This window comes from Dermochelys coriacea, chromosome 10 (assembly GCF_009764565.3).
Source record: "Dermochelys coriacea isolate rDerCor1 chromosome 10, rDerCor1.pri.v4, whole genome shotgun sequence".
Lineage (NCBI taxonomy): Eukaryota > Metazoa > Chordata > Testudines > Dermochelyidae > Dermochelys > Dermochelys coriacea.
In genome coordinates, this window is record NC_050077.1 from 10,956,023 (window position 1) to 10,979,625 (window position 23,603).

General features: G+C 43.6%; 1 long non-coding RNA gene across 1 annotated transcript; it reads right to left on the reverse strand.

Annotated features, from left to right (window-relative positions):
* Positions 1–19,711: 19,711 nt before the first annotated feature.
* Positions 19,712–23,574, reverse strand: LOC122456051. The gene is made up of 3 exons (XR_006274674.1): positions 23,540–23,574; positions 21,947–22,004; positions 19,712–20,553 (listed from the first exon to the last, which is right to left on the reverse strand). It is a non-coding gene; the product is annotated as an uncharacterized LOC122456051 (long non-coding RNA).
* Positions 23,575–23,603: the final 29 nt, after the last annotated feature.

Below are 23,603 nucleotides of genomic sequence, written 5' to 3' on the forward strand. Positions count from 1 at the left end.
GCGACATGTTCCCGCTCCTTATCCTCTTCCCCCTCCCCCACTCCCTGGAGTGTGCTAACACCGCCAAACAGCTGTTGGCGGCGGCCGGGCAGGAAATGCGGGGAGATAGGTGGGGACATGGCACACTCAGGGCATGCCAGCCCCGGAGCACCCACGGAGTCAGCACCTATGGAACCCGGGAGTCAGGACTCCCTCTCCCCTGCTCTTGTTCCCGGACCACTCCCATCCCTAGTGTCTGAAGGGATTTATCCTGTTTGAGTGGCATGAAGGAATAGCTCATCTCAGAGAAACTTCAGCAAGGGTTAAAAAAAATGCTATCAGTGGAAAATCTGTGTAAGCAGAGTCAGGATGAGCTCCACCCTGACATCTGGTGGTGAGTTGTGGCAAGTTGTGGAAAAGAACTTCAGGGGCTGATCTCATTTGCATAGTCACACCCACCCCGCCTGGCTGGAGCCCATAGCTGCCCAAATGGTCACTTTGGCTACTGTGGGATCCCTGGTTTCTCTGTTATTGGGGCAGGAAGAATAAGTTGTAATTATCCTGATTATGTGAATCAAGGACAGTGGAACTGAACTTGGCCTTTTGTTATGATGGAGGGACTCTCCATCAACTAAGTAGCACTTGCTAGGCAAGGGACATGGGTTCCAAAATCAGTGAATTGAAAGAGGCTGGGGACAGGTATTAATACCTGGTGATATGGGGCTGCTGGTGTGGGCCTTACATGCTAATTGCACTTCCTCCTCTTTTCACTGTGGCATATCAGAGCTAATTTTGATTCTATTAGGAGTCTAGTTTTAGAGTAGCATGTTAGTCTGTATTCGCAAAAATGCATCCAATGAAGTGAGCTGTAGCTCACGAAAGCTTATGCTCAAATAAATTTGTTAGTCTCTAAGGTGCCACAAGTACTCCTTTTCTTTTTATTAGGAGTCTAGTTACAGGCTGCTGAGCTGAATTCACTTTGGGCCAATGGTGTACCAGCACTGATGCTCCCCTACTACAGGCTGAAATCACAAAAGAGCTAAACTTACTAAGAGCTGAAATCACTGAGTGTTGTGTTAAGTAGTGGGGGACCCTGAAGATATATTGCGGAGCAGTTTGCAGGACAGCTTGCAGAGCAGAGCGGCTCATGGAACGGCTGGCAGAGCAGAGCGGCTGGAGGAGCGGAGCAGTTTGTGGGATGGCTGGAGCAGCTCATGGGGCGCAGCTGGCAGAGAGGAGCGATTCCCTGGGATGGCTGGTAGAGCGGAGCGGTGCCCCATGGAGAGATGGGGCAATCAGCTTTGGACCACATAAGGTGCCCCTTAACCCCCTCACACACACACACACACACCTCCACCCAGGTTGGGAGGTAAAACTCTGCAGATAAACTTTTGAGCTCTGGTGCTGCACTGACCAGAGACTTTTGGGTTGTTGGACTTTGGGTGACTTTGGGTTGCTGGACTCAAGAACCAAAAGGAAAGGACATGCCCCAAATTGCTTGGGGTGGGTTTTTTGCTCATGTGTTGTGTTATGAATCCTGTTGGTGGTGTTTCCCCAACATAATGCCACATTGTTTCTCTCTGTTGTTAAAAGGCTTTTGCTACACTCAGACTCTGTGCTTGCGAGAGGGGAAGTATTGCCTCTTAGAGGCGCCCAACTACTGAGCCCGGCCCTTGTTGCTGCCAGCTCTGATGGGCAGAAGGGCTGCATATGTGCAGTAAAAACTACTGACCCTTACTAAATGAGCCTGAGAAATCTCACAAAGGGTAGATGAGAATTCTTGTAGGATAATTCATATTTAGACAGTGTGAATTAGTTAAATGAATTAATTCAATATACAGCTTTAAAAAAACATGTGGCAGCTTTGGAACTTTTTGGCAGAATAAGACAAGAAGCTTGAGAGCAAATTAGCACTTTGCATTTCTCACATGGACTTCAGACTCTTACCAATTTGCTTGGGCATTTTTCCAGCGAAAGGCCAGTGAGCTGTTCCTGTGAAAGGTGTAACTTCTGGTACGGAGTGAGCCACAATGAGGTGCTGGTATGCTGTGAAATGAATGGGGTTTGAAGGGTCCGAAATGACTCCAGGACCTCATCTGGTCATGCATGCTTAGGCATTTATATATGGTACATTCACCTTTTGTACCTTTTGTAGTAGTACATTTGTACTGGATCTGTTCATGTGTAAAAAGGATTGTGGGCTGAACGTTTAACCTCACTGACACCGGGGCGACTTTATTGCTTTCAGTTGGGTTACACAGGTACTGAGAGAAGTTGCCCCTGAGTTTGCATAAGCATCCAGACAGAATTTGCTTTGTACAAATATGAAACAAAGCAGAAAAAGCAGGGTTTTTCCATGTCAACATGACTTCATATCACTGGTCACATCACAGAAGCAATATGCATATTTATCCTCTCCTAGGCTTGGGCACAGCTGTCTTGCAAAATATATCCGTGAACCAGACAATGACACAACAAACCTGTGAAACAAAACTTTAAAAAGAAGCAACATTAATTATATTTCTCACATTGAAAGTCAAGCAGCAGCCTGGATATTCAGGATTAAGCATTCTCACTCCCACGAGGTGTAGATATTGCTGTGGTTGTCTTTAATATTATGTGTGATTATTAGAATGTGATTCTACATGATATTATGTACCTTTATGTACTGCAATACCCAGAAGTACAATAGTCTCAGATAAAAGAAGATAAGATCCTCAAGAGGCTTCCAGAATGGTGCAAAAAAAAATAGAACATTTATCCAAGAAGCAATTAACTTAGTTGGTAATTTTAGGTATCCGATATTTATTTTTGAAGATATGTTTCTGAATAAAAGCTTTTTTTTCCTCATAACTCATCTACTTCTCCTAGCTGAGCCTGTAGTGAAAACATAATCCTGTGTAGCAGAACCTCGCTAATGACTGGGAGACCCATTGTGGAATACTGAATTTTGTGAATTAGTAAGTGCTGTAAGTGAACACAATAAAAAATAAATCAGGGATGCTGCGTTGCAAAATGAGCTTTATTCATTTATTTCTGACAAGTTTGGCTTAGTTTTAATTATTTATAATACTTCACAACACTAATAAATGTGCTGCAGCATATTTTGTAAACGTAACAAAGTCACTGTAATAAGAGACCATGCTAGAGCTCTCATCTGTCACATCTTTCCTGAACTGGGAAATGTCCAAGGTAACAATAGTTTTTTGGAGTAGCTAAGTGAGAGTTTGTGAGATTCTACTGACTTGATGTGCTTGTGGCCACAGGACTCATAGAACTGTAGGACTGGAAGGGACTTTGCGAGGTCATCTAGTCCAGTGCCCTGCATTTATGGCAGAGCTAAGTATTATCTAGACCATCCTTGACAGGTGCTTGTCTAACCTGCTCTTAAAAATCTCCGGTGATGGAGAAGTATTGCAGTGTCAAATTCAGCAGTCTGGGCACTTTGTTTCCCTCCATTGTACAGTTTGGTGGGAAAGATGACCATGCAGAATTTTCCTTCCCACCATTTAGCTGCCACCAGCCCCACCCATCCACATCCATGTGTCATAGGAAGCACCTGAGAAAAGGGATTGACCTGGAGAAGGCAGAAGGAGTCAGGGTCACATGGGTACAGCTAGTAGAGGAGAAACCAATATCACCAAGGCACCATTCTAAGACAGCTTTGCTGCCTGCCACTAGTAGGAGAGAGAGAACAGAGACAGTTGTACATTGCACGTGCGTGGTCCAAGGGCTTTGAACCTGCATAACTCAGATTCTCAGGCTCTGTATGTTCAACAGGTGACTCCCCCATCTTTCCTGGACCATCAACTCTGTCTCTCAGAGAGGAGCATATGTCAAGCTTTTGAGGTTAAGGATACCTTTAAAATATCCAAGGTAAGTCCTCCCCTTCCATGTGGTTTAAATGGGAACTGAAAGTAGAGGTAAGTAGAGCCCTGCCTGGATACAAAATTTGTGCCTGTATTCGGTCCGCACAAATGATCCGCAGAAGTGGATATAAAGTGGATATCTGTGGATTTGCAGGGCTCTACAGGTAAGAGGGTGAGACGCCCTCTAGGGCGAAAGCCTTTGTTTAAACTCAACTATATTTTTTTTAAGTGGAAGAGTCAATAATTTAGTTTAAAACAAATTTGAAAAATTAACAGAGAGTGAAACATATCTTAGAGTTCTCTTTAGCCTGAAAGCCTTCCTTCTGACTCTGAGTTTCCTAATTTTTATGAGTTTAAATCAGACCTTTCAAACTTCCAGTCTAGTGTTTGTTTTGTTTTGTTATGTTTTTTGTGCTGTTAAGGTATTTGAAATTATTAACTTCCTGAATAAAAAGCTAATGTCTGAAATGATCTGCACTACAGCCACAGGGAAATAATGTAAGATACCTGGTTGTTTGTTTGTTTTTAACAGAACTTTGTGGCATTGCAACAGAGGGAGCCACCATTACAAACGCAGCATGAAGGAGCTTTGGTTTTCACCTATTTTTTCACATGCAAAAAAATCTCCCCTTTCCTCTACATCAGTTGCATGGGTAATAAACATTTGTGTGTGTATGTATGGCAGGTACCCTCTGTTGGATGGAATGTCAGACCTGCACAAACGCATCCTGTAGGTTCTTTCTCCTTCATTCTGTCCTGAGCAGACATACCAAGCCTGCAAAAAAAATGCAGAAGTTGGGCTTGGTTTTGTCTTAATTGGCTTGTGAGTTGCTTGTTGGCTAGTTTTTGGCTTGTAGCTTGTTGCTTGTAGCTTATTGCTTCCTTTTTTTGATTGGCTCCTGGCAAGCAGGGGCTGGGGGCAAGCAGGAGCCGGGGGCAAGCAGGGACAAGTGGGGGAGAGTCAGGGGTGCACAGCAGGCTCACCACAGTCCCAGACTGCACACCGGGGGGGATCTAGTCACATAGACCAGTAGTTCTCAAAGTTTTTTTTCGCCGACCACTTGAAAATTGCTGAGGATCTCGGCGGACCGCATAATGATCTTTCCATTAGCTAACTATTGTAAAGCACTTTGGATAAAAGTGCTATATAAAAAAACCCCTTAATAATAATTAATGGTTTTTTGTTCTACAAATAAAAGCACATAACTCATATTTTAATATCAGTAGTCTTACCTTTCTAATGTGATGGATGTGTCCTCTCTACCCTGCCGCAGCAGCCCCCAAGGTGGGGCTGGGAAGGAGGTGGGGGTCTCTCTCCCACCACAAATCTGGGGCTGGGAAGGATGGCCATCTCTCCCCAGCAGCCGCAGCCCTGGAGCTGGGGAAAGTCGCCTCTTTCTCTGGCCGCCGCAGCCCTGCATGTCCCAAATTCCCCTCACCCTTTCTTCTCACCCCACTTCCCCCTCCCATCTACCTCTTATTCCCCCCCAAGGCCACCACCTCACCTTACATGTGCATCTTCTCCAGGGTCCAGGCACCTAATTAGTGGAACCACACCTGTGAGGCTCCACTAATTCAGTGGGTGGCCATTCATTCTCTCGTGTGCGGCCGCCCAGGTGTGCACATTAGAGGAAACTGTCCACAGACCACCTCAATGGAGCTCGCGGACCACAGTTTGAGAACCTCTGACATAGAGCGTTGGGGTTCTTAAGGATTGGCTTGTTTTGGCCTTGTTTTGAAATGGGATTAGCTTGATTTTTGGCTTATTGTGCTTATTTATCGCGTGAAAGTTGGCAACTGTGGTCCTGAGCTGGCCTTGGGTTGTTTCACACTGGTGAAGTCTGGTGCTGGAAATGACCCACAGCAGAATGAGTGCTTATTTGAGGCCAGATTCTGATCTCAGATACACCAGTGTGAATATGGAGCAACTACAATGAAGCCAATGAAATAACTCTGGATTTACACTTGTGTAAATAAGTTGAGAATTTGGCCCTTATTCCTTATGCTCCTGTTTTGAGACATGACACTGCATTCCCTTTTTCCAGCAGAGAGATCTGCCTCCCAGTACTGCTTTTAATCCTTTACTATAGCAAGAATGTTATCCTCTCTTCAGGTGTCATCAGGGAGGAACAAGCGTTAATCAGTCTGGCTTATGGGGGTTCTTGAATCTTAATTATTTTAAAAAGACTTTTTTGTTTTTTTTTAAAGCCTTTCATGTCTATCTGCCACCTTCATGTAGTAACATGATATTAAAAATCCAAACCAAGGTGCCCATCCTGCAAAGACTTGTGCACAGCCTTAACTCTGAGCAGCTCACTGACTTCACTGGGATTGTTCACAGTGTGAAAAATTAAACATTTGCCTAAATCTTTGCTGGATCAAGTCCTAAAATATTAATTGTGGTTTTGTATTTTCCTAACTATAATTGTATCTTTTCCCAGGTGACTGTCTAGGACAGTTGTTCCATCTCAATTAGAGAGAGCTGCAGAGCGAGAGATTTAGCTTCTGCTTAAATCATATGGTCTTTGTGAATGCAGCCCTGGTAAAGTTCATTTGCACAGAGTAGCTGCCAACACTTCTCCTTACTGTTTTTCTTCTCTCTTTATTTGCACCATGACAGAATTAATTAGCCTTCGCTCATGACCTATCCAGTAGTATGGCCAGGCATTGCCCCCTTTTCTCTCCCCTGGGAGCACTAGAGAATCAATGGAGGAAAAGAAAGGTGCCATTATCCCCAAAGGTGCCTCTTCCATCAAATGATCTGCAGTGGGTCAATCTAAGATCTGTCTTCAATCAAAACGAATTATTTGACTGTTCCAGTGCCCCAACTTTGCCTTTGGGGTTATGCCAGAAATAATCAGTATCTCCTCCCCACCCCACCTCACCCCCAGCATATGGAGACATTCTGAGTAGCCAAAAATGTGTCTATTCTGGACTCCAAAAATAAAGTTGGTCTGCTCTGCTCTACATCCCTGGTTCCTCTTCCTTCCTCCCCCTGTCTCGTTTCAAGGGCATTGAGTTCCTCAAACATCTTCTGTGGTGATCACAGTTTCCTATTAGACCTGTCAGAGCAGACATCGTCCTCCTGCTTCTCTAATGTAAAATTATTAAGATTTATATAAACAAATGTAGCCATCCCCCAGTTCACTGATTCATCTAGCTGACATAGAGCTCAAATGTTATAGATAAGCCTGTGGTAGTTTTCATAGGATACCATGTAATGGGCCGATAAACCACACAGTTATTGCGTTCTCAGATGTCATCCACTTTCTCCAGGGCAGAGACAGCCAATATGGGGCGAGCTGCAGTGGTCTCAAGCAACTATAAAAATAAAATGAAAAGTGACACTTTTCAACTCAGCAAAAAATAAAAGTGAAATCCACTTCTCCACCCTTTTGAACACTTGTGTTTTAGCTTCCAGCAAGGGCTGTCACTTTGGACTAGACTCTGCAAAGAGAGAATTACAGCCGAAAGCACTGTGAACATCTTCCAAGTCTTTCTTCTCACTCTCTTGTTAATACATCACTACTAATCCTTTACTTACTTGCTATAGTCCTAGGGTTTTTTTCTGAGTTTGATGGGGTGTCAGCCATGGTTTCCCCTGCTGAAGGAAAGTCAGGGCACAACTATATGGCAAATAGGTATCAAGCTGTACTTTGTCTTATAGGGGCACTGCAGGGAGGTCTCAGTACTATGTATTCCTGTGCTTTATGTGTCTCTGCACAAAGTGTCATGTCCTCATTTTCCTACACATGTAGGTCAGTATCAATGAGGCTCTTTCTTTGAGACAAAATGGCAACCATTGTCCTCTCTGTTTTTCTTGCTCAGTCATCCGAGTGTATGAGAGAGAAATTCATTTAATTCTTTCCTTCCTGAGGTAGAATCTATTATCTTCAGGATAAGCCCTGCACAGGGGTCTTGGCTTTCTCAAATCAGTGTCTCAGGCCTGTTCCTAGACTAGGGTAGCTTTTAGGATCAGGAAAATAGCCTATTGTGAGACCACTGCCTCATCCTTTGCTTTTGCTTCCCTGTCCACATAGTTATACTTTTTTTTGCCAACTGATCCCCATTTCCAGCTGTTCAGTGCACGTGTGTGCACTCCATTAATATGCCAGGCCCAGAACGTTTTAGTTGATCCCAGATATGTAGCCACTAAAGAAATCCCAGGGGTTCCATCTCAGTCCCTCTTTCTATTTGTAATTAGTGCAGTGTGGGTTAGGTTGTTAATCCAGAGATTTTTCATACGGATTTTTCCTGGGGACCTACCCCCAGATGATATCTTCTGATTATTTGGCTTAACACATCCAAAACTGAAATCCTTCTGAATGGCAATAAATGTGCTCCCAGTGAAACTACCTCCACTGCTATATTTGCCCCCAGTGCCAGAAACCTAACATGGGAGTTTGGTTTGACTCTGACATATCGTTTGCTTCTCACATCTCCCAGTTCTACCATGCTAACTACTCAGCTCCAGATCCCCCACCTGTGTATCTAATCCTAGGCTGATCATTCCTCTGTCAACACTTTTTTTCGTGACTTCATCTCTTTCTGTGTATGACTGTAATTATCTCTAATTACACATGTTGAGGACTCAATTAGGGTCGTCATGTTCTTATACAATAGCAGCTTGGAATTTGGGCGTGTTCTCTGTGAAGATCAGAAAAGTGTTGTCTAGTGGTCAGAGGAGGGGCTGGGAATCAGGACTCACCTGGAGAACACTAATCCTAGAATGCTCAGGGAACTTGGCTGTGATCTAACACAATCTAGCTGCATCTTTCCAGCTTGTGCCCGTGTATTGGCACCCAGATAAGTTTTCTCCCATGCAGCCTTTTGCAAATTTTGTTCTTATCAGTTCCCCCACTTTACCCAGCTATGACAGGAGGAGAATAATTGTTACCTACCTGCCCCATAGGGTGAAGTTTATTTAGAGACAAAGTGCTTTGAGAGTCTCAAAGGAAAGGCTTAATGGAGGTGCAGAGTACTGTTACTTACGGTTGTTGCCCGTCTCCTGTTCAGAAATATTAACTCCTTGTCCATTTCAAACAATTGGTAGAAAGTCTTCCTCTTAGTCTCTGTGGTTCTCTAGGGATTGAGCTTCAGCCTCTCATACCTCACTATCTCCTCCTGTTCTCCAGCCCAACTCGTAGAGATTTTATGTACAAGATTTCTTTCTATGCCCCATCTCTCTCTCTCTCTCTCCACAGTGGGCAGCAGTTTCTTCATCTCATGCTTCCCTCATCACCTCGAATGTCCTTGTTTGTTACTGACTTTCTGACTCCCTTAAAATTCCATCTCCAGTGCGCTCTCTTCTGCCTAGCCCCAGCTCCTATTCCTTGCCGATAAAACCATCAAAAGAGGCTCCAAAAGCAGTCTGGCTGTTTCCCCTTGTTCAGTTATTTTCCATGAAATTAAGGCCTGGCCTACACCAAAAAGTTAAATTGATCCAGCGATGTCACTCGGGTGTGAAAAATCTACACCCCTGACCGATGTAGTTAGGACGACTTAACCCTCAGTGTAGACAACGCTATGTCAATGGAAGAATTCTTCTGTTGACCTAGCTACCATGATTCGGGGAGGTGGATTAACTACAGTGACGAGAGAATCCCTCCCATCGCTGTCGTGAGTGGCTACACTGAAGCGCTGCAGCTACAGAAGTGCTGTAGTGGTTTAAGAGTAGGCATAGCTTTATCCTTTGTACCCTTGTTCATTACTGCTGTTGTGTCTGCAGATGCTGCCTGTATACTATATTGTGACCTGCATACTTTACAGTCTCTACCTACAAATACAAGTGATGCATTTTGTTAAATGGTCTGTATTCAAAAATACATTGGATTGAATTGTACCCCAGTGAGAATGACTCCACCCTCCTCTCCTCTCTTTATTTGTCTTTATTTGTCTGCAGCATGAAAATAAAAATAAAACCTGTAGTGCTTCTCTTTATTACTGGGTACTTGCTGTTTCTGGATTATTTTTTTTGTACAGAATAGTTTATGCATGCATGCTCACTGTGACAGTAGGATCTTATTTACCTAAGTTAGTTTTGCTTGTATTGCAGTACACTTGAATATAAGTATGAATCTTGTTTGTTTTAGTGTGCAATTTGAACTAAATTACAAGTGTTCAAGAAATTCAGTCACATATTACTGAGCTGTTCAGAAACATCTTGCCGGACAAAACCAGATTCAAATAAAGCCTTAAACTAAACCACTGTTTGTTTTAGGGGTCGGGTGAGAGGGCATCTGCTGGGGTCTTTGCAGGATTTGGGTGGTAGTTTGTTTTTGTTTCCAAAGCTGGTCACAATTTTGCCATCTGTCTCACTCATGTCTCTGTCAGTCAGGACTGAAGTTGACCTCAATGTAATGGTTCCCAGCCCATTAAAAATGCAGACCTTTTTTTTCCTTGTAAATAAATCCTTCCCACTCTCCATGTCTTCACAGTGCATAAACTGTCACAGAATGAGAGGACTTTATGGTTTGTCTAACAGGGTGTTCCAGCTGTGTACTCCCATGAAAGAGAGCTGAGCACCCGTTCCTGGGCTCCTTGGGGTCTCAGGCATTATAGCATATTGTTGCCCTAATACAACTGGAAAATATAGTCTCCTCCAAGCCCACGGCCACTTGCAAAATACACAGTTAAATTAAGCTGCCCCAGGCAACCACCTGTTCATTTCTCTTAATTAACTTTCTTCCAAATGAATTTCCATATTCAGCATATGTATTTAATTTATAAAATGAACCCATTTCTGAACACAGTTTTAATGAAAGCCAAAAGTGAAAAAAATATTCTTTATCAGTATCAGAGCTCAGTATTATCACCTCCATTTTACAGATGGAGAAACTGAGGGTCAGGGAAGGGAAGTTAGTTGCCAAAGGTCACCCAGAAAACCAGTGGCAGATCTCCTGAGTCCCCGTCCACTGCTTTAGCCACTTGGCCATACCTTGTGACGATCAATTTACAGTATATAATGGAGATCAGAAGTGAAAGAAATATCCCCCATACAACTGTTCCCAGGTAAAAGCTTGTGCCAAGGTACTCCCATTGCCTTGTGTCTAAAGGTCAACATGCTCTGGGAAGCAGAGAAGCAAATTCCAGAGAACAAAACTTATTGTTGAGAACATCACACCAGTACCATTTGCTAATTCAGTCTTTGGACAGATAGCTGTGCTTGCCTTGGATGACCTCAACTCTGAGGCCAATATATGAGTAGAGGGATGCTCTCTCAAGTAGCCAGGATACAAACCATATAGGTTTTTCTCAAACATCTTGAATTTCAGTTGAAAGAGAAGAGGAAGCCAGTGCAGCTGGCAAGGACTATCCTCTCTGAGGGTATTACCACCAAATAGGTGGCCAACCACATGATGCTAAATTTTAGTTTCAGAGTGGCCTTCAAGGGTAGTGCTAAACAGGATGCAACAGAGCTGTAACCACTAAAATAAAATACTGAGAAAAAGCTATTTCATCTTGGACAAAGATGAAATCGTTTCCCAAGATGCACTGTATTGTACTCATTAGGAGCTTGATCTTGAAGGTTGCTGAGAAGCTTCTGAGAGCTACGTGACCTATAAAATTATGGATGCATAATGGTTGTCTTTCCAAAATAGTTATATTGGGCAAGTGTATGTTTTCTCCAGAACATTTGAGCTTCACTAAAGGTTACCCCAAATTTAGGCACAAATTCTGTTTTGAAATTAAGCTTGTAGGTGAAGGGACAGTGTCCACCTCCTTGATCCCAAACCTGCAATGTACAATGTGCAGGCAGAACGTTGTGCCGGCAGGGAGCCACAAGGGGCACAGCAGTCTCCCTGTACATTATAAATTGCTGAACTGGGGACTTAATTTGTGCAGTGCCTCGCCAGCTCTGATAAGGGCCTCTGGGAACTACTGTAATAAATCATCATCATAAAGGGAACTTGGAGTTATATAGTGAACACAAAAAACACCTGTGCTCAGTCTTTGTATACATTTAGATTTCAGTTACATATTGTGGAGTACATTCTGACCTGTTCCACAGTGTAAATCTGAAGTAACTCCATAGATTATGATAATGAGGCCTGGCTTTTAATCCCTAAATCTCAAAACACTTCACAAAAGAGCTCAGTATCATCACCTCCATTTTACAGATGGAGAAACTGAGGGTCAAGGAAGGGAAGTTAGTTGCCAAAGGTCACCCAGAAAACCAGTGGCAGATCTCCTGAGTCCCCGTCCACTGCTTTAGCCACTTGGCCATACCTAGTGACGATCAATTTATAGTATATAATGGAGATCAGAATCTGGCCTACAATGTGTAGTGTGTGTAAAAAGCATTGGAACCAGGCTGGATGGAAATGATATATACACATACACACACACACACAAAATTATTTAATTTCATAGACATATCATGCATCGAGGGAGCCTAGCTTCTACCTATCAGTACCATTGTTTCAAAGAGGACTATAAAAATGTAAAACATAAGAACAAAACACAAGTAAAACTAGGTGTTACGGGTTTATAAATAGCAGCCATATAATTTTACAGCCATGTTTAATCGCATGTAAGTATAATAGTGAGTGAAATATGTGTGCTATTTATAAGCTATTTGAGAGTTCCTCCAGACTTACAGTTAGTTTCATTCCCTTGGGGGGCACACAATTAAAAAGTGAACATGAGAGCCTGAAAAGAACAAATAGAACCAAATACGATAAAATCTTTCACAAGCAACAAGTCATAGAACAATCAAACATACTGCATCTAAACTGACTTCTGAATACCCTGTAACTTGTTACCTGAATCTTGTCCTATTTTAATGAACCCATAAAGAGAAATAACAGTTATAACAAAATGTTCATATCATAGTCCAAAGATCTGAAAACTGGTCTCTGGACCCTGATAACTGCCGTCAAGTTACTAACCTATCCCAAATTTTTTCTGCAGACTCCAGGTCCTAAACTAAGTGTATCTTCCCTTCACATTTGCCCTGCGGTCTAGTGGCTTCCAATCCCTCTTCCTGCAATGGTTTCTTTACAAGTGAGGAATAGGGTGAAAAGTGGAAGATAATAGATTCTGCTTGTTCTCAGCACATGTAACATCTTTCCTTTGTTTTGCCATTTATATTCTATTTATGGGCAGGTTACTCCATTACAGGGTTTCTTGCACTTTCTACTGAAGCTAGATTGGTCCATAAAGTTAATTCTTATATTAATATCCCGTATCCAGAATTTTCAAAGCCAGGCTTTTCCATTTAGTTTTTTAATATCGTCTTTGCTCTTGCCTCCCAACCATCCATGCATCATCTGTGTATATTGGATCATTTTTACTTCAGTGCCTTGATGTTTTGTCAGCTGTAGGATAGATTTATTAAAACAAAACATGGACCAGCTTCTCCTTCCTTTGGTTTTTTACTTTCTCCAAGCTACTAATGTATTTCCTTAGTTGTAGGACTGTAGTGAGGCCGAGTGGTTTCATAGGCACCAACTTTCCCGGCGCCAGTGGATGCTTGCGGCCCCACCGCAACTCCACCCCTGTCCTGTCCCCATTCCGACCCCTTCCCCAAAGTCCCTGCCCCAACTCCGCCCCAACTCCACCCCTTCCCTGCCCCTATTGAACCCCTTCCTCAAATTCCCACCCCGACCCCGCCTCCCCTCCTCAGCCCTCCCTCCCAGCGCTTGCTGCGTGAAACAGCTGTTTCATGGCGCAAGCGCTGGGAGTTATGGGGAGAAGCCCGGACATGATGCGCTCAGGGGAGGAGACAGAGGCGAGCTGAGGTGGGGGGGCAGGACGGGGAGCTGCCGGTGGGTGCAGAGCACCCACCAATTTTTCCCTGTGGGTGCTCCAGCCCCAGAGCAGCGACAGAGTCGGCGCCTATGAGTGGTTTCCCTCTGAGCCTGACAGGGAACTGCCACTACAGACCCCCCGGTGGGTGGAGCCAAGCCAGAGCCGGAAGCAGAGCGGCTGGACGGGCAGTTTCAGAGGCGGGCCCTTCAATTCAGTTGGGTGGGAGCCAGGAAAGGAGGCCTATATCTCTAGCCCAGTGCAGGGCTATGGCCCTGCTGCTGAGCCTTGTAGCACCCTGTGCCCGGAGGACTGAATGCAGAGAGGACCTGCTGGGACTGCCGTCCACCATTTACCCAGAAGAGTCTGAGGACTTGCAGACTACGGAGTCACGCCAACGGAGGACAGTAGGAAGTAGCCCGGGGAACCAGATGTTAGTCCAGTTGTGCTGCCGGGAAATGACTCAGTGTGGTTTGGTGGGATCCCTGCTGACCCACTGGTGGGACCACCTGCCTCTGTTACAGGCCTGGGCTGGGACCTAGTGGAGTAGGGTGGGCCAGGGTCTGCCTGCTGTCAACCCCACCCCTGGGATGGTGGCCTACTCACCCTAGGTCAGAAGGCCTGTACCTTGTAAGTGGCATGCCCCAGCCAGAAGGCTGAAGCTAAAGACTGCTTGTTGCTCTGCCCCAGCCTGAGGGTCAGAGCCCCAGATTATGTTTGTTGTCTGCCGTAGCCAGGAGGCTGGGCTAAAGACCACATGTTCCTCGGCCCCACACAAAGGGTCAGGGCATATACACTGCTCATTAATAGTGCTTTTTCTGCCTAATGCAGGAATCAGAGTGGCCTCCCTCCAAGCCTGAGAGGGAGCGGCCACTACAGACCACTACAGGGATTCAGTGTCTTTCCAATGGCATTGAATTTCACCTTCAGGCCCTCTTCGCAGTTTTTAGTCCTGGACAAGCAGGGATCTACATTTTTCACCCTTGAAATTAAGTGACAAACTTCTGATTAAGTCCTTTTGTTTTTCTGCTGATTTCCCATGACAATGCTATAACAAAAAGTAAAGGAGTACTTGTGGCACCTTAGAGGCTAACAAATTTATTAGAGCATAAGCTTTCATGAGCTACAGCTCACTTCATTGGATGCTGTAGCTCACGAAAGCTTATGCTCTAATAAATTTGTTAGTCTCTAAGGTGCCACAAGTTATCCTTTTCTTTTTGCAAATACAGACTAACACGGCTGCTACTCTGAATGCTATAACAGTAAGTGTCCGCCTGAAGGCTTTCCGTTGCCCTGGGATATGACATAGGAATATGTGACATTTGGGGCTACTGCTTTTCGTATGAGAGGTTCGGCTCAGAAAATAGCCTGGCAGGCCACTTGATGCATAGTGTACTGATGCTGGGTAGCATAGTGCTTACTTCAAATATCCTCGGGTGGAAAAGAAGAGTTTCATGCTTTGAAACAACACACACCCACAAATAAAAAAGGGAAGTAGCAGGAACACCCCGAGAATATTTCAATCAATAACCAAAATGAATGTATCACCCTCCACAGTTATGACGGAAATTCAAACAACCTTAATGCAACTTCTACTGCATGTCCCTGTCTTCATCGGTTTTCCTTTCCACAAGGGATATTTTCCCATTATAACTCTGAAGTTCAGCCTTTGTATTTATAGACAAAGAGAAACGTTTACAATTTTGATATTCAAGGGAAGTCTAAATCTGACAGGATGTAAATAAATATGAAACACAATTATTTTTTCAAACAGTAATTGATAGCCAGGTGGATCTACTTGTATTTTAACTTTACAATTGCATCAGCTCCTGTCTTCCTCAGATAGCACTTATTTTCAGCTCTGTGGTAGACTCCTATGGCATTCCACTTTTGGAATTACAGGGTTTGGGTTTTTTTTCCAATTTGCCATAGAGTTATGTCACGTTTGTTCCCCAAACTTACTCATATAGTTGCATTGGAGATGCATTTGTAGAAGATTTTACTTGGGTATGCTATTAATAGTTCTCTCTGAGTCACTTCCCCGCTACCTATCTTACATTTGGCTAGATCCTCTAAAAACGTAATTGCTTATAAATGCAAAATAGATTTAGAGTACGGTTCAAGTTGGAAGCTAAATTAAGATAAAAGACTAGGGTCCAATAAGGAGCAAGCAAACATTTTCAAGCTCTTTTGGGATTTGACATAAGAAATTTTGTGGGATCAGCTGATCTCAAGAGATTTCTCATAAAAACAGCTGTTGTATTTGCAGCTGAATGGGCCCAGAAAATAAGTATCTTCTGATTTCAGACCCAAACTGGAACTAACACCACGGGGGGGCTCAGAAACAGGATTTTAAACTGAATCCTGCCTCCCCACAGAACTTAAAGGGGTTTGGATTAGTTAATTATTATTATTATGACTATGTCTGTGATGTAGTAGATCTCCCTGTGTATGGCACTTAGCAAAGATTTGCTTCCTCCTGATCTTTTATGCAAACTTTATGGAATTAAAAAGAGAGAAAATTAACAATAACTCACAATCTTTAAGACTGTGCAGATGTTTTCAATTTGTTTCCATTAAAAATACAGGCAAATTACTAATTAAAATAAATGTTGACCTGTGAAGAAGACTGCAAAATTTCCACTTTAACATAAAGGAACAAGAAGCCTGCCAAGCCCGAGTGCTGCTCGACAGATTTTGATAGAGTGGCCTTCTCACTCTGGGTGTCCTAACGTTCTTCCCAGTTTAATCCGTTAAGAGTATGTATTAACAGTGGAGTCACTGCATAGACAGAAGGATGGCATTGTGCTTCAGGCTACGGACTGGGAATAGAGCTGATCAGAGCTATAGTGGAAACATTTTTTTAACAACAAAGGGTTCAACAACAATGACATTTTCAGGTTTTTCAGTGAAAAATGGAAACTGGATGTTTTCAGGTTTTGGACAATATTTTTGTTTTACAAGACCCAAACACACACTGTGTGGGCAGAGATAACCGAAAATATTTTTTTGGAAACCAAACTTTTTTTTTATTATTTTTAATTATTTTTTTTTCATTTTTCACCAAATATATTCATGGGAAATTTTGAAGACCAAAAAATTGGCATTTTTGACCAATGCTATCTGGGAGTCCTAAGTTCTTCTCCTGTCTTCACTATAGACTTCCTGGGTGAGTGGGCAAGACTCCTAACCTCCCTATGTATGAGTTAGCTTCATCATCTATAAAACAGGGATACAAATACTTATCTCGCAGGATTGCTGTGAGGCTAAATTTTTGATCTGTAAAACTAAGATCCTTGCATTTGAAGCCCTATAGAAAGTATAATTAAAACCAATAGTGCAGCTAGCGTGCTGAGAAATAGCTCACACACAGCATTAGTAACTAATGTCTGTGTAGCAGCATGGGGCTGTTAGCCTAGAATCAGACATTAATAAACCCGTATTCTTTTGGAAAGACTGCCATAGTATCTTAAACCTTCACCTATGCAACCCCAGAGGCAGGCAAATGGATCCGAGTTCACCATTTAGCTGAGGGTTGCTCTTCTGATAGGTTGACACTAGGGACGTAAATATCGGTTTAAAAAGTTAACCAGTTAAATGATTAAAATGATATTGGTTAACCATTAAACGAGGTAACTCCGGCTGGCCTGGCACAGCTGGGGCTGGGGTAACTCCAAGCAGCCACTGCAGCTGGGGCTGGAGTCCCGCTGGACTGACGTGGCCGGGGCTGGGGTCCCTCTGGTTGGTGCAGGGTCACCAGGGTTAACGGTAAGCCTAATGCTTACCAGTTAACCGTTTAACCTTTTACATCTCTAATTGCCACCCATCATTACTTTACTGTGAGGTCTTGATGAATACGAACCAAAGTCCTGGAGTGGGATTTGACCCCAACACCTTACAGAAAAAGGGTGAATGTGCTAAGAACAGGCACATACTGCTAGATTGAATAATAATGTGCCAGTCACTAATGGCTACAAATTTTGTGCAAAAATACATAAAATCCTGTATAGTCATATGAAAGAAAATTTTATACTGTGTGTTGCCCATGTGATATATGCCTCACTAGCATAATATTTCATAGTTCAGGCAATTGAAACACTATTTGAATGTGTATATTAAGCATACAGATGGGAACATTTTCCTGCTGGATTTAAACCATTATTCCCATAGGTGTTACAAAAATCCACCTGAATATTGCTTTTTAAGATCAAGGGGCATTTCTGATGTTAGAGCTGAAGGCTTAACAGCTACTTGTCCACAGGGTGGTGAAATGAATGGGGAAATACATCCGAGTCAAACCTCCAGAGGGACATAATAAATTATGAATATCTTTAATTAAGTATGATGTTCTAAGGCGGTGGTTTTTAACCTTTTTACAGTTGTGAGCTCCTAACAAAATTCTAACAGAGGTGCAGAGCCCTTTGGAAATCTTAGACGTAGTCTGCAAACCCCCAGAAATCCACGGACTACAGGTTGAAAACCATTGATCTAGGATAATTAAAAGCACTAATAATATTAAAATATGCCTGGATTCCCCCTTCATGGTCTACCAAGGGCACCCACTTTAGACCTCTGGCTCCCAACCATCACCTCTCTCGGGTGGAGACCCATGTCTCTCTCCCTCCTGACCAGCGATTTTAAGGCTTTCCAGCTCCCTGACTTACATTGTTATAGCTCCACAAGCCAGACAGCCTAAAAAGGCCTAGGACTATGACCCGTGTATTGCCCACAGTTATAAGTTATTAGACAGCTCCTTCTAAGCAAGCACATTTATTCTTACAGTAAAAGCATTACAGATCAAACATATTAAGAAAATAAAAGAGCCTACACACATGCTAAAACCTTATCAAAGGCCACACCCAACTCCAAACTAGGACTCTGGTAGGTTTCAGTCCTTCAAAACCCAGAATTGGGCTTTCCCCATGGTTAAAGTTCATATGTCTTAGATCCAGAACAACATCTGGGCAGATCATCTATTTCTTTATATAGTTTGGCCTTTGCTCTTGGCCTTCTGTAACAGATAATCAGCAGACAATTACCCTCTGCGGGCATTGCTTCAAAAGGCTGGATTTTTGTATAACTGGATTTGGAGAATTTGGGTTAACCTTTCCCTAGGGATTTCCCAGGAAATCGATTTAACACTTATTGTCCCAAAAGTCAATACTTTTCAGGTACAATTTCAGTATAGTCTTTTGAACTCCCGGGTCTCACCTCTGTCACATTTCACCACTAAAGAGGATACACACAATCCTGGCCCACAATAATACATAAACGTAATACAATAAGGCTCTTCAAGGATATTGCAGGAAATTGACATATCTGACATGAAAGGTATTCATTCGTTCTCTTTCTTTGCTGTAAAGGAGTTGTGTTAACCATATATACAGGAGCACAGAGCTATGACCTCCAGGACAAATGCATTATATTATTTCTCAGATCAATAGCTTGTGAAATGCATTTCTTATATCCAGGGACTTTCAGAACTATTATGCTGATAAGGAAAGATTTTCTAGAAGTTAAGGGCAGTTTTTGCATGGGCTGGGATTACTGTCTGGGGAGAAGGAAGAGAAGCACAGAGATGACAATTTAAGAGCTGGGTAGTTTAGTGTTTTTCTACATCCCATGGCTGATTCTGGTCAGCTCTCCAGCATGGGAATATCCAAAGACATTCAGCAGCTTTATTGCTGGACTACAGAATGCCTCCCTGGGTGCCAGTGATCTAATTGCTATGGAAAGAGAGGAACATTGGGAAGTTGTGCAAAGAGGATCTTCCAGTGGAGAGAGATGCTTTGCACAGCTCCTATGGCCTAGTCAAAGAGAGGATGCCTCCCTACAGACCACAAGAGATCTAGTTTATGTCTTGGAAGCATTAATGGGAAGGATGCATACAAAGCAAATCCAGCAACCTAACAAGGGACTCTGTTAATGTGCTAAATCCACTCTATTGCTTGGCCACCCTGGTAGACCAAATGAGGTAGCTTCACCTCCGGGTTATACTGGTTTCTGAAGATGTAAACTCAGATACAAGGTTCTCAATGGATAAAGTCCTACAGGGAGGGAAGGTATAGTGGGATACTGCAGGACATGAGCAAAGTCCCAAAAGTGGGTGGGGCTGGGTTGGGGAAAGGGTTATGGACAGGGCAGCCGAAGGGCGCACTCATTCACCAGCCTCCATTGTCAGGGTTTCTATGGAGCCACCAAAGGAAACTAAAACTCCTCTTCTCTTATAGCTATCCTGATGAAGAGCGGTAGTTGACACACCACCTATGTTCCCTCTTGGTGAATTTCCTCTTCCAATGCCAGATCCCTTCTTGTCAGAGAGATGCAATTTACACTTTCCCGCACCAGGCTGAGTGAATCTGGACTAAGAAACTACCACTTGCTCAAGAGCCTTCTCCATGACACTGAAAATCGGGATCAACGGTAAAAAAAAGTTCTAATGAAAGAAATTGGGACTGAGTGTGACCTTGTGTCTGGGGACTGGATCACACTGGGCTAATCTCAGTGTATGGGGCTTCCATTTTATGATTAGGATAATTTTAAATCATTGCAGGTTTCAGTGACAGGATCCTTAGGGTTACTAAAGCCCCAGCAGATAATTAACCAGTCTATAAGACCCCACTCTGAGCCCAGTGAATGCTCGGCTCTTCTTTAAAACAAGTTACTGAGTCTTTTGAAAACTGTTTATGTTTACCAAACAGCACCTTGCAAAACAAACCAGGAACAGATCCTAATTCCCTTATGCCCTATTTCCAACCCATTTTCCCCCTGGGAGTCGGGGAGGGATTATCAGTGTTGTAAAGGAACTATGGTTTGGCATTTATGTGAAAGATCTTTGGGAAATCTCAGCTCTGAACTGCCTGGTATTTGTGTGGAAGTGAGAGCTACAGGCATAACTAGTCCCAGTGGTTGTGCTGCAAATGGTTCCCCTGGTGCATCTGCATATCAGCTTCCTCTGTGAAAAGAGTAGAAAGCATAAAACAGAACTTAATACTATACTTGTTTTCTCAAAAATATTCTTCTATTTCCTTCCTTTGCCCCAGCCTGTTGGCCACACTTCCCCAAAAGCTGCAGAACCTCTTAGAATGCAGTATTTAAATGGCACTTCTGCCAGTGGCACCAATTCAGATATTTGGGGAGGGTACGAGGCAAATTCCAGCTTCCCTCCTCCCTCTGAGAGTCCAGCTCTCTCTAGGCCAGGAAACCTCCCCTCTCTCCTTCATAGATTCCACGGCCAGAACGATCATATAGTCTGACATCCTATATAACATAGACCATAGAATGCCCCCAAAATAATTCCTAGTGTCTCTCTTAGAAAAATATCCAATATTAATTTTTAAAAATGGCAGTGACATAGCATCCATCATGACCCTTGTTAAGTTGTTCCAATGGTTAGTTACTCTCACTGTTAACAATTTACATAAAAAGAAAAGAAGTACTTGTGGCACCTTAGAGACTAACAAATTTATTTGAGCATAAGCTTTCGTGAGCTACAGCTCACTTCATCGGATGCATTTGGTGGAAAATCTCCCCTCTGTATTTTCCACCAAATGCATCCGATGAAGTGAGCTGTAGCTCACGAAAGCTTATGCTCAAATAAATTTGTTAGTCTCTAAGGTGCCACAAGTACTCCTTTTCTTTTTGCGAATACAGACTAACACGGCTGCTACCCTGAAACAATTTACAAGTTTCCATTCTGAATTTGTCTAGCTTCAACTTCCAGCCATTGCATTATGTAGTACCTTTCTCTGTTAGACTGAAGAGTCCATTATTAAGTATTTGTTCCCCATGTAGGCACTAATTGACTGTAATTCAGTCACCAGCACATGAGCCAGCGCTGCCAGGAGTCAAGTTCTAGGCAGATTTCCCATGCGCCTGGTCACAACACCCCTAGGCTCGGCTGCCCCTCTGTCCATATGAAAGGGCAGTTGGGTCAACTTCAGTGGCGTTGTGGCATGCAGCCGGAGCGACACTCTGGACCACTCCAATAGCAGTTGTACTGATGTAGAACAGGACCATTGCTTAAAAATAGTAGGGTCATGGCCCCCTCCAGCTCTGAGGCCTATGGAACTTTGAGCAAGTGCCAAAACATTGTGGGGTCGATTCACGCTCCCATCCCCCAAGTCCTCTAACTGGGTTCTTCCTGCTCAAAGAAGGAAGCATGCAGCTGAGCAGCATTCCTTGGTCTCCCACCAATCCTCTCTGTAAATGCACACACGCAGTACAGAGGTTTCACCACAAGCTGAAGAGGACATGTTTGTGAGAGGTCTGATAAAAGATGGCCCTCATTTAAAACTGGAACAGAAGGCGGTAATGAGAGGTGTACTGGGCTGTGTGTTGTACTGTACTGCAGCTCTCTGCTGAAAATGAGGAACTCCAGTATCCTTTGATCTTTGGGTTCTTGTTCTATTTATTAAAGTAATTACAGCATTTTAACAGGAAACTGGATTCCCCTTCAGTTTGAGCCCTCATTGGTTCCTTCCCCTTGGGGGAGCTTTTGCAACTGCTCCCTAGCCATCAAAGAAAGAGGCACAGGTGTGGATGCAAAGTGGGGGAACCAACAGGATGAATTAAAGTTGAGGACAGGGAAGAAGAGGCAGGCTGGCCCTAGCCATTTTGCTGGCTAAGAAAATGTAGTTCAGCCAGCAGAGCACATTTGGCCCCTTTCTAAAAACACTTTCATTAGGGATTTAAGTTTTCTGTTCAGTAATACAAGTTTTTGAGACTTGCATTTTCTGCCTTTTAATCATTCTTTTCACTTTGCCCTCTCACTTCCTTTACTGTTGTCTGTGACTCTGTTGTGTGTCTTGGTATTTTTCCATTGGCTTTTTACATTTGTTCTTCTGTCCACTGTATTTTTCTTTGTAGCATACCAACTGTTCCTCTTTCCTTCTCTCCCTTCCTCATTCTTTTCCAATGTAGTGGTCTCTCCCCATGCCCTTGCTCTCTTCTCTCTCTATGTTCCCCATTTCCAGTCTCTCTGATTTCTCCACTAGTCTAGCATCTCTCATAGTCTCCTATTTCCCGCCCAGCAAATATAAAAACACACCAGTGTCTCTTTCCCCCCACACACTGGGGCACACACATGGTGGCTCCCTTACGCACATACTCACAGTCTCCTCTTCATCTATCTCTTTACTCCCACTTAACTCCTGGTGCTGATTCCTGATGAAGCGTCAAGGTGGGTCCAGCTCTATGCCTGCCCTAGTGCCCCCTGCTGGGGAGTTAGTGTACTACTATACTGCCACCATCTGTTGCATTCTGTTCCCCCTGGAGGCTGTGCTGGCCCCAGCATAGCAGTGACGTGGAGGATGTTTGGCTAGAGGGTGATGTGAGCCCTTGTGTGTGGGCATTCCTGGGGGACGATGTCAGCTGTGGCAAGAAGGGTAGTGCTGGGAATATTGGACCAGCAGAACAGCAAAGGAAGGGAAATGGAGGGGACATGTCCCCATACTCCTCATGGCTGTGCCTATGGTAAGAGGCCTCTTTCCACATTTTGGAAGGTGAAGGTGCTCAGTGAGATCCCAGTATATGGGGGTTTGCCCACGTATGGCCCTGAGCCAGCAGCCCAGCATCAAGCCTGCAGAGGTTCGGCAAGTCAAAGCCCTGCTTCATACTGAAGTCAACAGAGATTTTTCTCCTCCTTGATAAAACATGTAAAATGTTATTTTAAAAATAATAGTATTTAAATTCCCCCTCTCCTCCCCGTGTTTAAAAACAACAAAATGAACAAGCAGCTAATAAGGTGGATGTCTCCTGGAGAAGCCTCTGGAACTTGGAAACGCTGGAACCCCCAAACTCTACCTGAAACTGCTGCTCTTGAAACTTTTATTTTTCACTGTAGGCTGAAGTGTCCATTCGTCCTTTCCCTTTCCCTCTCTGGCTGGCATGGGCTGTGGGCAGGGAAGGGGTATTACCTTGTGCTAGGAAAGGAGCAGTACCTGAAACATGTGCATTTGCCATGTCTGCCTTTGCATCAAAGGGGAACAGATTGTGCAGACTCTG